The following is a 14,533-nucleotide window of genomic DNA, read 5'->3' as shown; positions in this document are numbered from 1 at the left end:
TACTTCACCAGATGTTCCTGGCTGTTCACTTTGTGGCCTCCTGGAGTGCTGCACTTCTGGCCTTTGCATTAGGTGAGACCACATGGCTTCTTTAGACCACTGAGTTGTGAGGAGAAGTGATGGATATATTTCGTAGGTTATTCATTTAACTGCAAGAGGCTTTATGGACAAACTTACATCTTCCCCAGAGATCCACATTCTCATGATGAGGTTGGTTCCAACAACCTGGATACTTGACTGGCAGTGATGTGCAGAGCTCCCAACACAATGAACATTTAGTTTAAGAAGAAAGCAAAATATTGTTTCAAGTCCCTAGCATTTTTTCCCAATGACATAGTCATGTTTTATTAGTTACCTAAGGCTGCTGTAATAAATTATCAAAAATTTAGTGCCTTGAAGTGACAGTTTTATTATAATTCTGGATGTCAAAGGACCAGAAGTGGTATTACTGGACTAAAATCAAGGAGTTGGTTGGGCTACATTTCTTCTGGATGCTCTGATCATTGTCTCTCCAAATTTTTGAGACTGCCTACACTCCTTTTCTCATGGTTTCCATCTTCTTATGACTCTAATGTTGCTTCCATTGTCACTTGTACTTCTCTAACTTTGGCTTTCCTGCCTCATTCTTATAAGATTATATTGGGCCCACAATGATAATCTAGGATATTCTCCCCATAGCAAGGGTCTTAACTTAATCACTTTTACAAAATCTCTTTTTCCAAGTAAAGTAAAATATTCACAGGTGAGTATACGACATAGATCTCTTGGGGGGGCTACTTCCTTTTTTCTTTTTACTTGATTTATAACTTTTTTATACTGAAGTATTGTTGATTTACAGTGTTTTGGTAATTTCTGCTGTACAAAAATTGACTCATTTATACATATATATACTCTTGTATATATATATATATATATATACATTCTTTTTTTAATATATTCTTTTCCATTATGGCTTATCATAGCATACTGAATATAGTTCTCTGTGCGATATAGTAGGACCTTGTTGTTTATCCATTCCATATATAATAGATTACATTACCCCTACCCTCTCCTCCTTGGCAACCACAAGTTTGTTCTCTATGTCCGTGAGTCTGTTTCTGTTTTGTAGATAGGTTCATTTGTCTCATCTTTTTTTTGGGGGGGGGGGTGTCCATGTGGCATAGCTTGCGGGATCCTGGTTCCCCGAACAGGGATCGAACCCAGGTCCCCTGAAGTGGAAGTGTGGAGTCCTAACCACTGGACCACCAGAGAATTCCCTGTGTCATCTTTTAGATTCCACATATAAATATCATATGGTGTTTCTCTTTTCTCTTTCTGACTTACTTCACTTAGTATGATAATATCTAGTTGTGTCCATGTTGCTGCAAATGACATTATTTCATTCTTTTTTATGGCTGAATAGTATCCCATTGTATATATTTACCACATCTTCTTTATCCATTCATCTGTCGATGGACTTTTAGGTTGTTCCCATGTCTTAGTTATTGTGAATAGTGCTGCTATGAACATAGGGGTGCATGTATCTTTTTGGATAAGAGTTTTGTCTGGATATATGCCCATGAGTGGGATCACTGGATCATATGGTAATTCTATTTTTATTTTTCTGAGGAACCTCCATATTGTTTTCCATAGTGGCTGTACCAACTTACATTCCTGCCAACAGTATAGGAGAGTTCTCTTTTCTCCACATCCTCTCCAGCATTTGTTATTTGTAGAGCTTTAAGGGTGACCATTCTGACTGATGTGAGGTGGTACCTAATTTTAGTTTTGATTTGCATTTCTCTAATAATTAGTAAGCATCTTTTCATGTGCCTATTGGCCATTTGTATTTATTCTTTGGAGAAATGTTGTTGAGTTGTATGAGCTGTTTGTATATTTTGGAAAGCAAGCCCTTGTTGGCGAAATCTTTGGGAATATTTTCCCCCAATCAGTAGGTAGTTTTTTTTTGTTTTGTTTATGGTTTCTTTTGCTATGCAAAATCTTGTAAGTTTGATTAAGTCCCATTGTTTGTTTTTATTTCTATTGCCTTGGGAGACTGACCTAAGAAAACTTTGGTACAATTTATGTCAAAAAATGTTTTGCCTATGATCTCTTCTAGGAGTTTTATGGTGTCATGACTTATGTTTAAGTCTTTAAGTCATTTTGAGTTTATTTTTTTGTATTGTGAAAGGGTATGTTCTAATTTCATCGATTTACATGCAGCTGTCCAAATTTCCCAGCACCGCTTGCTGAAGAGACTGTCTTTTTCCCATTATATATTCTTGCTTCTTTTGTCAAAGATTAATTGACTGTAAGTGTGTGGGTTTATTTATGCGCTCTCTATTCTGTTCCATTGATCCATTTGTCTGTTTTTGTGCCAATACCATGGTATTTTGAGTACTGTAGCTTTGTAGTATTGTCTGAAGTTTGGGAGGGTTACGCTTCCTGCTTTGTTCTTTTTATTCAGGATTGCTTTGGCAATTCTGAGTCTTTTGTGGTTCCATATAAATTTTAGGAGTATTTGTTCTAGTTCTGGGGAAAATGTCATGGGTAATTTGATAGGGATTGAATTAAATCTGTACATTGCTTTGGGCAGTATGACCATTTTAACAATATTAATTCTTCCAATCCAAAAGCATGGGATATCTTTCCTTTTCTTTGAATAATCTTCAGTTTCCTTTATTAATGTTTTATAGTTCTCAGTGTATAAGTCTTTCACCTCCTTAGTCAGGATTATTCCTAAGTATTTTATTTTGGGGGGTGTGAGTTTTAAAGGTATTGTTTTTTTTTACATTCCCTTTCTGATATTACATTGTGAGTGTAAAGAAATGCAACCAATTTCTCTATATTAATCTTGTATCCTGCTACCTTGTGGCATTTGTTGATCATTTCTAATAGTTTTTGTGTGGAGTCTAGGATTTTCTATATACAGTATCATGCCACCTTCATATAATGACAGTTTTACCTCTTTCTTTCCAATTTAGATACCTTTTATTTCTTTTTCTTGTCTGATTTCTGTAGCTGGGACTTCCAATACTATGTTGAATAGAAGAGGTGAGAGTGGGCATCCTTGTCTTTTTCCAGATTTTAGTGGAAAGTCTTTCATATTTTCACCATTGAGTATTATTTTAGCTGTGCGTTTGTCATAAATAGTTTTGTTCCCTGTATACCCGCTTTAGCAAGAGTTTTTATCATGAATTGATGTTGAATTTTGTGAAACGTTTTTTCTGCATCTATTGAGATGATCATGTGCTATTGTTTCTGGGGTGTATCATATTGATTTATTTCTGTATGCCAAAACATCCTTGTGAACTTGAGATGAATCCAACTTGTCCGTGGTGTATGATCTTGTTTATGTGTTGTTGGATTTGGTTTGCTAATGTTTTGTTGAGAATTTTTGCTTCTATATTCATCAAAGATATTGGCTTGTAATTTTCTTTTTTGGTGGCGTCTTTGTGTGGTTGTGATATCAGGGTAATGGTGGCTTCATAGAATGTCTTTGGGAGTGTTCCCTCCTCTTCAACTTTTTGGAAGACTTTGAGAAGGATCAGTATAAGTTCTTCTATGTATGTTTGGTAGAGTTCACCTGTGAAGCCATCTGGTCCTGGACTTTTGTTTGTAGGAAGTTTTTAATTACAGATTCCACTTCACCTCTCATGATCAGTCTGTTCAAATTATCTATTTCTTCTTGATTCATTATTGGTGGGCTGTATGTTTCTAGAAACTTGTCCATGTCTTCTATGTTGTCGAATTTGTTGGCATATAATTGTTCATAGTATTCCCTTATGTTTTTTTTGTATTTCTGCAATATCAGATGTAATGTCTCCTTTTTCATTTCTTATTTTGTTTACCCAGGATCTCTCTCTTTTCTTCTTGGTGAGCCTGGCCAAAGGTTTGTCAATCTTGTTACCCTTTCAAAGAACCAATTCTTGGTTTTATTGATTTTTTTCTACTTTTTTTAATCTTTATTTTATTTCCTCTCTGATATTTATTATTTCCTCCCTTCTGCTGGCTTTACATTTTGTTTGTTCTTTTTTTCTAATTCTTCTAAGTGGTAGGCTATGTTGTTTATTTGAGAATTTTCTTGTTTTTTTGGTGAAGGCTATGAACTGTATTGCTATGAACTTCCCTCTAAGGACTGCATTTGTTGCATCCCATAGATTTTGTATTGTTGTGTTTTCATTGTCATTTGCCTCAAGGTATTTTTTAAATTTCCTCTTTGATTTCATCCTTGACCACTTGGTTTTTTAGTAGCATGTTATTGGGTCTCCATGTAATCTTTTTCCTCACTTCTTTTTCTGCGGTTGATTTTCGTTGAATGCTGTTGTGTACAGAAAAGATGTTTGAGATAATTTCTATACTCTTAAATTCATTGAGGTCTGTTTTGTGTCCCAATATGTGATCATTCCTAAAGAATGTTTCATGTGCACTTGAAAAGAATGTGTAGTCTGTTTTTTTTTTAATGTAAAGTCTTGAAAATATCAATGAAGTCTAACTGTTCTATTGTATCATTTAGGACATTCTGTTTAGAATATCTGTCCATTGATGTGAGTGGGGTGTTAAAATCTAATTATTGTATTCCTGTCAATTTCTCCCTTTATTTCTGTTAGTATTTGTTTTATGTACTTGGCTGCTCCTATATTATGTGCATATATGTTGACTAGTGTAAAATCCTCTTCTTATGTTGAGACTTTTATCATTATATAGTGTCCTTCTTTATCTTTAGGGCCTTTGTTTTAAAGTCTATTTTGTTTGATATGAGTATTGTGACCCCCACTTTCTTCCCATTTCTTTTTGCATGAAATATCTTTTTCCATCCCCTTACTTTCAATCTATGTGTGTCTTTTGCCCTAAACTGGGTCTCCTGTAGGCAGCATATTGTAAGCTCTTGTTTTTTTATCCAATCTGCCACTCTGTACCTTTTGATTGGAGCTTTCATTCCATTGATATTTAACGTAATTTTTTTTTTTTTTTTGCGGTATGTGGGCCTCTCACTGTTGTGGCCTCTCCCGTTGCAGAGCACTGGCTCCGGATGCGCAGGCTCAGCGGCCATGGCTTATGGGCCCAGCTGTTCCGCAGCATGTGGGATCTTCCCGGATCAGGGCACGAACCTGTGTCCCCTGCCTTGGCAGGCGGACTCTCAACCACTGTGCCACCAGGGAAGCCCCAACGTCATTATTGATAGCTATGTATTTATAGCCATTTTGAGCCTGTTTTTCCATTGGTTTTGTATTTCTTCTTTGTCCCTTTCATTTTCTTTTTGTGGTTTGATGATTTTCTTTTGTATTATACTTATTTCTCTTCTTTCTGGTTTTTGTGAGTCTATTGTATGTTTTTGATTTGTGGTTACCCGTTTTTCAAGTATATTAACCCCATCTATATCTACTTGCCTTAGACTGGTAGTCATAGAGGCTCAAACACATTCTATGAAATGAAAACAAATGTACATTTTCTTACTCTCCTCCCCCACATTTTATCAGTATGATTCTGATGTCCTCTTTTACATCTTTATGTTCATCCTTTTGCTGTTCATTGTGGTTATCATCACTTTCAAATATTTTTTTTGATTTTTTAAATTTGCATACTAGCTTATTTAAGTGATTTGCTTTCTAACTGTGATTTTGTCTTTCCTATATATTCTTAGTTCTTTTCTAGAGAAGACCTTTCAATATTTCCTTTAGAATAGGTTTAGTGTTGTTATTTTCTTTTAACTTTGCTTGTCTGAGAAATTCTTTATCTCTCCTCTTCTAAATGACAATCTTGCTGGGTAGAGTATTCTAGGTTGCAGATTCTTCCTTTTCAGGGCTTTGAATATATCTTGCCACTTCCTTCTGGCTTGCAAAGTGTCTGTAGAGAAATCTGCTGATAGCCTTATAGGGGTTCCCTTGTAATTAACTCTTTGTTTTTCTCTTGCTGCCTTTAGAATCCCCTCCTTATCAACTTTTGCCATTTTTTATTAGAATACATCTTAGTGTAGGTCTCTTTGGGCTTACCTTGTTTGGGACCCTCTGTGCTTCCTGTACCAGGATATCTGTTTCCTTCGTTAGGTGTGGGAAGTCTTCAGCCATAATTTCTTCAAATACATTTTTGATCCCCTTTTCTCTTTCTTTCCTTTCTGGAATCCCTATTATGTGTAGAGTGGCAAGCTTTATATTATCCCATAGGTCTCTTATATCGCTTTCATTTTTTTTTTTTCATTTGGTTTTTTGTCTGCTGTCCTGATTGGGTGATTTCCATTATTCTATCTTCCAGATCACTTATTTGTTCTTCTGCATTCTTCATTCTGCTATTCATTGCCTTTAGTTCACTTTTCATCTCAGCAAATGAGTTTTCTATTTTTTCTTGGTTCCTCTTCATAGTTTCTAGTTCCTTTTTACAGTGTTCTGCATTTCTGTTGATACCCTTTCTTAATTCCTTCAGTATTTTCATTATCTCCTTTTTGAAATCTGTGTCTATTAGACTAAAGAGCTCTGTTTCATTGTTTATTCTTTAAGGGGAATTCTCTTGGTCTTTTAACTGGGATTGGCTCCTCTGCATCTTCATTTTACTTATATTTTTCTTATTCTGTGAGTTTAGGAGAAAAAATTATCTACTGTGGTCTTGGAAGACTATTTATATGTGGGAGTGTCCCTGTGTAGCTTGTGTGGGTTTAACATTTTTGATGTGAGGGCTGTTTTTAGTATGGATGCCTGCCAACACTTTCCGCATTGTGTGTTGGCCGTTATCCCCTTGGTAGGGGGTATGCAGATGCAGTGGTTGGTGCCCGGTCCTGGGGTTCTTGGCAGCAGTGTTGGCTCACACGTGCCTTGGAGCCTGTGATGGGAGTGGAGGCAGGTCTCAACCACTCCTGTAGCCCCAGGGGGCAGCAGTGGCATATTGTAACTGCTCCTTGTGACTGCTCTTGAAGCAAAGGGTTGGTGGTGGTGACTGACAATAACTCCTGGAGCTTGTGTAGGCAGTGTCCTGCCACCTGAAAGCATGCCTGAGGAAAAAGGCTGCAATGGCATGTCCTGCTCCTCCCCTCACACATCCCCCAAACAATGGTGCCTGGCCTCTAAGGTGGCCCATGCTTCCTCTGCATACACCCTCAGGTGGGGTTGCACCAGGATCCAGGCCCTTCACGCTGTTTCCACACAGACCACCCCAATCCTTTCCCAGGGTCTGATCTCTGAATCCCAAGCTTCAGCACCCAGCCACCCACTGCATGGGCAGAAGAACATCTCAGGATGGGGAGTGCAGGGCTGTGGCACTGACCATCTGTGCTGGTCTCTCTCCATTCTAGCTGCTGCAAACCAGTTGTTACATTCTCTTCTGAGGCTCTGAAGCTCCCCACTTGTCCTAGCTGATCTCCCCACTGGTGAGGGGACTTACCAGGGTGTAGAACCTTTCCTCTTTCACAGCTCCCTCCAAGGGGTACAGGTCACATCCAGATTCCTGTCTCATTTTCATTATTTTTTCTTTTGTCCCACCTGGTTACATGGAGAATTTCTTGCCCTTTCAGAAGTCAACTTCTTCTGCCAGTGTTCATTAGATATCCTGTGAGAATTATTCCACATGTAGATATATTTTTGATGTATTTGTGGGAGAAGTTGAGCTTCACATCTTCCTAGTCCACCATCTTGATTGCTCCTCCTATATTGAGGGGGTATCTTCTGTCTACCACACACATCTGTCCTGACAGTTACAGAAACCAGTTGCCATAAGAAAACTCTAAGACTTCCTGGAAGATGGTGGAAGAGTAGACGCGGAGATCACCTTCCTCCCCACAGATACACCAGAAATACATCTACAGGTGGAACAACACCTACAGAGCACCTACTGAACGCTGGCAGAAGACCTCAGACCTCCCAAAAGGCAAGAAACCCCCCACGTACCTGGGTAGGGAAAAAGAAAAAAGAATAAACAAAGACAAAAGGATAGGGACGGGACCTGCACCAATGGGAGGGAGCTGTGAAGGAGGAAAGGTTTCCACACACTAGGAAGCCCCTTTGCGGGCGGAGATTGCAGGTGGCGGAGGGGGAAAGCTTCAGAGCCGCGGAAGAGAGCACAGCAACAGGGGTGCGGGGGGCAAAGCAGAGAGATTCCAGCACAGAGGATCAGTGCCGACCGGCACTCACCAGCCCGAGAGGCTTGTCTGCTCACCCGCCGGGGCGGGCGGGGCTGGGAGCTGAGGCTCGGGCTTTGGTTGGAGCGCAGGGAGAGGACTGGTATTGGCGGCATGAACACAGCCTCCAGGGGGTTAGTGCACTACGGCTGGCCGGGAGGGAGTCCGGGGAAAAGTCTGGACCTGCCGAAGAGGCAAGAGACTTTTTCTTCCCTCTTTGTTTCCTGGTGGGCGAGGAGAGGGGATTAAGAGCGCTGCTTAAAGGAGCTCCAGAGATGGGCTCGAGCTGTGACTAAAAGTGCGGACCCCAGAGACAGGCATGACACGCTAAGGCTGCTGCTGCCGACACCAAGAAGCCTGTGTGCAAGCACAGGTCACTATCCACACTCCTCTTCTGGGGACCCTGTGCAGCCCACCACTGCCAGGGTCCCTGGATCCAGGGACAACTCCCCCGGGAGAATGCATGGCGCGCCTCAGGCTGGTGCAACATCATGATGGCCTCTGCCGCCGCTGGCTTGCCCCGCACTCCATGCCCCTCCCTACCCCCGGCTTGAGTGAGCCAGAGCCCCCGAATCAGCGGCTCCTTTAACCCCGTCCTCTTTGAGCGAAGAACAGACGCCCTCCAGCGACCTACACACAGAGGCGGGGCCAAATCCAAAGCTGAGCCCTTGGGAGCTGTGAGAACTTAGAAGAGAAAGAGAAATCTCTCTCAGCAGCCTCAGGAGCAGCAGATTAAAGCTGCACAATCAACTTGATGTACCTGCATATGTGGAATACATGAATAGGCAACGAATCATCCCAATTTAAGGAGGTGAACTTTGAGAGCAAGATTTATGATTTTTTCCCCTTTTCCTCTTTTTGTGAGTGTGTATGTGTATGCTTCTGTGTGAGATTTTGTCTGCATAGCTTTGCTTCCACCATTTGTCCCAGGGTTCTATCTGTCTGTTTTTTTCTCTTAATAATTGTTATTTTATTTTAATAACTTTATTATATTTTATCTTTATTTTATTTTACTTTTTTCCTTCCTTCCCTCCTTCTTTCCTTCCTCCCTCCCACCCTCCCTCCATTCTTTCTTTCTACTTCTGCTAATTCTTTCATTCTACTTGTTCTCCCTTTTCTTCTGAGCCGTGTGGATGAAAGCCTCTTGGTTTCCCAGTGAGGAGTTAGTGCTGTGCCTCTGAGGTGTGAGAGCCAACTTCAGGACACTGGTCCACAAGAGACCTCCCAGCTCCACATAATATCAAATGGCAAAAATCTCCCAGAGATCTCCATCTCAACACCAGCACCCAGCTTCACTCAACGACCAGCAAGCTACAGTGCTGGACATCCTATGCCAAACAACTAGCAAGACAGGAACACAACCCCACCCATTAGGAGAGAGGCTGCCCAAAATCATAATAAGTCCACAGACACCCCAAAGCGCACCACCAGACGTGGAGCTGCCCATCAGAAAGACAAGATCCAGCCTCATCCCCCAGAACACAGGCACTAGTCCCCTCCACCAGGAAGCCTACACAACCCACTGAACCAACCTTAGCCACTGGGGACAGACACTAAAAACAACGGGAACTACGAACCTGCAGCCTGCAAAAAGGAGACCCCAAACACAGTAAGATAAGCAAAATGAGAAGACAGAAAAACACACAGCAGAAGAAGGAGCAAGATAAAAACCCACCAGACCTAACAAATGAAGAGGAAATAGGCAGTCTACCTGAAAAAGAATTCAGAATAATGATAGTAAAGATGATCCAAAATCTTGGAAATAGAATAGACAAAATGCAAGAAACATTTACAAAGGACCTAGAAGAACTAAAGATGAAACAAACAATGATGAACAACTCAATAAATGAAATGAAAAATACTCTAGATGGGATCAATAGCAGAATAACTGAGGCAGAAGAACGGATAAGTGACCTGGAAGATAAAATACTGGAAATAACTACTGCAGAGGAGAATAAAGAAAAAAGAATGAAAAGAACTGAAGGCAGTCTCAGAGACCTCTGGGACAACATTAATGCACCAACATTCAAATTATAGGGGTTCCAGAAGAAGAAGAGAAAAAGAAAGGGTCTGAGAAAATATTTGAAGAGATTATAGTTGAAAACTTCCCTAATATGGGAAAGGAAATAGTTAATCAAGTCCAGGAAGCACAGAGAGTCCCATACAGGATAAATCCAAGGAGAAATACACCAAGACACATATTAATCAAACTGTCAAAAATTAAAAACAAAGAAAACATATTAAAAGCAGCAAGGGAAAAACAACAAATAACACACAAGGGAATCCCCATAAGGTTAACAGCTGATCTTTCAGCAGAAACTCTGCAAGCCAGAAGGGAGTGGCAGGATATACTTAAAGTGATGAAGGAGAGAAACCTGCAACCAAGATTACTCTACCCAGCAAGGATCTCATTCAGATTTGATGGAGAAATTAAAACCTTTACAGACAAGCAAACGCTGAGAGAGTTCAGCACCACCAAACCAGCTCTACAACAACTGCTAAAGGAACTTCTCTAGGCAAGAAACACAAGAGAAGGAAAAGACCTACAATAACGAACCCAAAACAATTAAGAAAATGGTAATAGGAACATACATATTGATAATTACCTTAAATGTAAATGGGCTAAATGCTACCACCAAAAGACACAGATTGGCTGAATGGATACAAAAACAAGACCCATATATTTTCTGTCTAAAAGAGACCCACTTCAGACCTAGAGACACATACAGACTGAAAGTAAGGGGATGGAAAAAGATATTTCATGCAAACGGAAACCAGAAGAAAGCTGGAGTAGCAATTCTCATATCATACAAAATAGACTTTATAATAAAAACTATTAGAAGAGACAACGAAGGACATTACATAATGACCAAGGGATTGAGCCAAGAAGAAGATATAACAATTGTAAATATTTATGCACCCAACATAGGAGCACCTCAATACATAAGGCAAATACTAACAGCCATAAAAGGGGAAATTTACAGTAACACATTCATAGTAGGGGACTTTAACACCCCACTTTCACCAATGGACAGATCATCCAAAATGAAAGTAAATAAGGGAACACAAGCTTTAAATGATACATTAAACAAAATGGACTTAATTGATATTTATAGGACATTCCATCCCAAAATAACAGATTACACATTTTTCTCTAGTGCTCATCGAGCATTCTCTAGGAAAGATCACATCTTGTGTCACAAATCAAGCCTTGGTAAATTTAAGAAAATTGAAATTGTATCAAGTACCATTTCCGACCACAATGCTATGAGACTAGATATCAATTACAGGAAAAGATCTGTAAAAAATACAAACACATGGAGGCTAAACAATACACTACTTAATAACGAAGTGATCACTGAAGGAATCAAAGAGGAAATAAAAAAGTACCTAGAAACAAATGACAATGGAGACACGACGACCCAAAATCTATGGGATGCAGCAAAAGCAGTTCTAAGAGGGAAGTTTATAGCAATACAGTCATACCTTAAGAAACAGGAAACATCTCGAATAAACAACCTAACCTTGCACCTAAAGCAATTAGAGAAAGAAGAACCAAAAAACCCCAAAGTTAGCAGAAGGAGAGAAATCATAAAAATCAGATCAGAAATAAATGAAAAAGAAATGAAGGAAACGATAGCAAAGATCAATGAAACTAAAAGCTGGTTCTTTGAGAAGATAAACAAAATTGATAAACCATTAGCCAGACTCATCAAGAAAAAAAGGGAGAAGACTGAAATCAATAGAATTAGAAATGAAAAAGAAGAAGTAACAACTGACACTGCAGAAATACGAAAGATCATGAGAGATTACTACAATCAACTCTATGCCAATAAAATGGACAACCTGGGAGAAATGGACAAATTCTTAGAAAGGCACAACCTGCCAAGACTGAATCAGGAAGAAATAGAAAATAGGAACAGACCATTCACAAGCACTGAAATTGAAACTCTGATTAAAAATCTTCCAACAAAAAAAAGCCCAGGACCAGATGACTTCACAGGTGAATTCTATCAAACATTTAGAGAAGAGGTAACACCTATCCTTCTCAAACTCTTCCAAAATATAGCAGAGGGACGAACACTCCCAAACTCATTCTACGAGGCCACCATCACCCTGATACCAAAACCAGACAAGGATGTCACAAAGAAAGAAAACTACAGACCAATATCACTGATGAACATAGATGCAAAAATCCTCAACAAAATACAAGCAAACAGAATCCAACAGCACATTAAACGGATCATACACCATGATCAAGAGCGATTTATTCCAGGAATTCAAGGATTCTTCAATATATGCAAATCAATCAATGTGATACACCATATTAACAAATTGAAGGAGAAAAACCATATGGTCATCTCAATAGATGCAGAGAAAGCTTTCAACAAAATTCAACACCCATTTATGATAAAACCCCTGCAGAAAGTAGGCATAGAGGGAACTTTCCTCAACATAATATAGGCCATATATGACAAACCCACAGCCAATATCGTCCTCAATGGTGAAAACCTGAAGGCACTTCCACTAAGATCAGGAACGAGATAAGGTTGCCCACTCTCACCACTCTTATTTAACATAGTTTTGGAAGTTTTAGCCACAGCAATCAGAGAAGAAAAGGAAATAAAAGGAATCCAAATCGGAAAAGAAGAAGTAAAGCTGTCACTATTTGCAGATGACATGATACTATACATAGAGAATCCTAAAGATGCTACCAGAAAACTACTAGAGCTAATCAATGAATCTGGTAAAGTAGCAGGATACAAAATTAATGCACAGAAATCTCTGGCATTCCTATATACTAATGATGAAAAATCTGAAAGTGAAATCAAGAAAACACTCCCATTTACCATTGCAACAAGAAGAATAAAATATCTAGGAAGAAACCTACCTAAGGAGACAAAAGACCTGTATGCAGAAAATTATAAGACACTGATGAAAGAAATTAAAGATGATACAAATAGATGGAGAGATATACCATCTTCTTGGATTGGAAGAATCAACATTGTGAAAATGACTCTACTACCCAAAGCAATCTACAGATTCAATGCAATCCCTATCAAACTACCACTGGCAGTTTTCACAGAACTAGAACAAAAAATTTCACAATTTGTATGGAAATGCAAAAGATCCCGTATAGCCAAAGCAATCTTGAGAATGAAAAACGGAGCTGGAAGAATCATGCTCCCTGACTTCAGACTATACTACAAAGCTACAGTAATCAAGACAGTATTGTACTGGCACAGAAACAGAAAGATAGCTCAATGGAACAGGATAGAAAGCCCAGAGATAAACCCACGCACATATGGTCACCTTATCTTGGATAAAGGAGGCAGGAATGTACAGTGGAGAAAGGACAGCCTCTTCAATGAGTGGTGCTGGGAAAACTGGACAGGTACATATAAAACTATGAGATTAGATCACTCCCTAACACCATACACAAAAATAAGCTCAAAATGGATTAAAGAGCTAAATGTAAGGCCAGAAACTATCAAACTCTTAGAGGGAAACATAGGTAGGACACTCTATGACATAAATTACAGTAAGATCCTTTTTTACCCACCTCCTAGAGAAATGGAAATAAAAACAAAAATAAACAAATGGGACCTAATGAAACTTAAAGGCTTTTGCACAGCAAAGGAAACCATAAACAAGACCAAAAGACAACCCTCAGAATGGGAGAAAATTTTTGCAAATGAAGCAATTGACAAAGGATTAATCTCCAAAATTTATAAGCGGCTCATGCAGCTTAATAACAAAAACCAAACAACCCAATCCAAAAATGGGCAGAAGACCTAAATAGACATTTTCCCAAAGAAGATATACAGACTGCCAACAAACACATGAAAGAATGCTCAACATCGCTAATCATTAGAGAAATGCAAATCAAAACTACAATGAGATATCATCTTACACCAGTCAGAATGGCCATCATCAAAAAAGCCACAAACAATAAATGCTGGAGAGGGTGTGGAGAAAAGGGAACACTCTTGCACTGCTGGTGGGAATGTAAATTGATACAGCCACTGTGGAGAACAGTATGGAGGTTTCGTAAAAAACTACAAATAGAACTACCATATGATCCAGCAATCCCTCTACTGGGCATATACCCTGGAAACCATAATTCAAAAAGAGTCCTGTACCAAAATGTTCATTGCAGTTCTATTTACAATAGCCCGGAGATGGAAACAACCTAAGTGCCCATCATCGGATGAATGGATAAAGAAGATGTGACACATATATACAATGGAATATGACTCAGCCATAAAAAGGAACGAAATTGAGCTACTTGTAATGAGGTGGATAGACCTAGAGTCTGTCATACAGAGTGAAGTAAGTCAGAAAGAGAGAGACAAATATTGTATGCTAACACATATATATGGAATTTAAGAAAAAAAATGTCATGAGGAACCTAGGGGTAAAACAGGAATAAAGACACAGACCTACTAG

The 14,533-nt window shown here is 39.2% G+C and overlaps 1 protein-coding gene across 4 annotated transcripts in view; it reads right to left on the bottom strand.

Annotated features, from left to right (window-relative positions):
* The window catches only part of SIRPB1 (signal regulatory protein beta 1), a 42,151-nt gene that overhangs the window by 19,499 nt on the left and 8,119 nt on the right, over positions 1–14,533 (bottom strand). The gene's annotated exons all lie outside the window — the stretch shown is intronic.

The sequence above is a fragment of the Delphinapterus leucas genome, chromosome 15 (genome assembly GCF_059928025.1).
Source record: "Delphinapterus leucas isolate spDelLeu-1000000601 "Yukka" chromosome 15, BTC_Dleu_Yukka2, whole genome shotgun sequence".
Lineage (NCBI taxonomy): Eukaryota > Metazoa > Chordata > Mammalia > Artiodactyla > Monodontidae > Delphinapterus > Delphinapterus leucas.
The sequence above is the reverse complement of the archived record's forward strand: the minus strand, read 5'-3'. Positions and strand labels throughout refer to the sequence as shown.